The sequence below is a fragment of the Neovison vison genome, chromosome 13, assembly GCF_020171115.1.
Source record: "Neovison vison isolate M4711 chromosome 13, ASM_NN_V1, whole genome shotgun sequence".
Taxonomy (NCBI): domain Eukaryota; kingdom Metazoa; phylum Chordata; class Mammalia; order Carnivora; family Mustelidae; genus Neogale; species Neogale vison.
In genome coordinates, this window is record NC_058103.1 from 146,173,975 (window position 1) to 146,175,601 (window position 1,627).

Here is a 1,627-nt window from a genome sequence, read left to right on the forward strand (position 1 = left end):
AAAAGATCTTATTTATCCATTTGAGAGAGAGAAAGAGATAGGGACCGAGAGCACAAGCAGGGTGAAAGGGAGAGGTAGGGTCCCCGCTGAGCAGGGAGCCCAACACAGGGCTAGATCCCAGGACCCTAAGACCCATGACAGGAACTGAAGGCAGATGCCCAACCGACTGAGCTGCCCACGCACCCCTACTGGGAGGTTTTTAAAGAAAGGACCTACGCATGGCCTCAAACCTAGTGAATTTGAAACCTGGATGGGATACCTAGAGAATTTGTACTTTGTGTGTGTGGTTTTTAAAAATTTATTTATTTTAAAAGATTTTTTTTTTAAAGTAAAATTTATACACCCAAGGCAGGGCTTGAACTCATGATCCAGAGATCAAGTATTGCCTGGTCTACCTACTGAGCCAGCCAGGTGCCTGCCCCCCCTTTTCTTAAGAGGCTTTAATTCACTTGAAATTTTCTTGGATAAAACTGTGCGGTGGCCACAGCTGGATCCTGGGTCCTCTGCACAGAGACTCCAGTGTGGATTTTTACAGATGTCGGTGAATTCCTGATAGGGAGACTTGGTGAACATAGTCTCGTTCCAGAGGTCAGGGGTGAGAGAGCTGTAGGTCTTAGGAATGGCATCAGAAGGGGTTTTGGTGAAGTTGCCCAGGGTAGGTGCAGCCCCCCGCTGAGGGTTAGCCATTGTCAATGTGGGCCATCATCAGTAGCTTCTTGGGCACAGGGGCTGAGACAATGCCAGTGCCCCTGGTGTTGGGGATAAGGCGCACCAGCCCGGAGTCACAGCAGCCAGTCACCTTGCATGAGACACTGTGGGGCTGGCCTGTCTTGTTCTCCCAGGAGCCTTGTCACACAGGGCTGATGGAAAGCTTGGCCACGATGATGGTCCCATAGATGGCAGCGGCTACCTCCTTGGAGCACTGAATACCCAGGCCGACATAATCTCTGATGGCAACCAACACCTTGAACCTGGTCCGCCCGGGTCTGCTTCTGCACAGGAAGAGTCTTCGAGACCTCATCCTTGAGGGATGCTCCCAGGAAAGTCAGTGATCTCAGATTCCTTGATGGGGAGGAAGAGAGAGATCTCCACCTCTAGGGACCAGATCTTCTTGTCCTTCTTGTTGACCCAGCTTGGGGATGGGGATCCTCTCCTGGTCCTCAGCCTTGCCCCTCCCAGATCTGGGCCGAGACCCTGCCCTGGATGCTGCTGCCAAAGCTTCTGTGGGAGCCACCAGGGCCCCCCACCTCCTGCCAGGGCCCCCCAGCATGGCCCAAGCACAGCACCAGCGCCATTGGCCGTTTGGTGTTTCCTCGGAGGCAAAGCTAGAATCTGGCTTTTTTTTTTTTTTTATTTTAAAGTGAGCTCTACGCCCAATGTGGGGCTTGAACTCATGACCCCAAGACCAAGAGTCGCACGCTCTTCCCACTGAGCCAGCCAGGTACCCTGGGCATTTGTACTTCAAAACCAAAAGCTCCCAAGTTAATGCTGTTTTTCTGGCACATTTGAGAACTACGGGTCTAAGGCAGGGCTTCGTGAACTCTCCTGCGTGAATGAAGAGCCCAGGGGTCCGGCCAAACACAGATTCTAAATCAGGCGGTGTGGGGTGAGGCCTGAACCCTGCATT

The 1,627-nt window shown here is 52.5% G+C and overlaps 1 pseudogene; it reads right to left on the reverse strand.

The window, feature by feature from the left end:
* Positions 1-440: 440 nt before the first annotated feature.
* On the reverse strand, positions 441-1,270 carry LOC122894688 (annotated as a pseudogene).
* Positions 1,271-1,627: the final 357 nt, after the last annotated feature.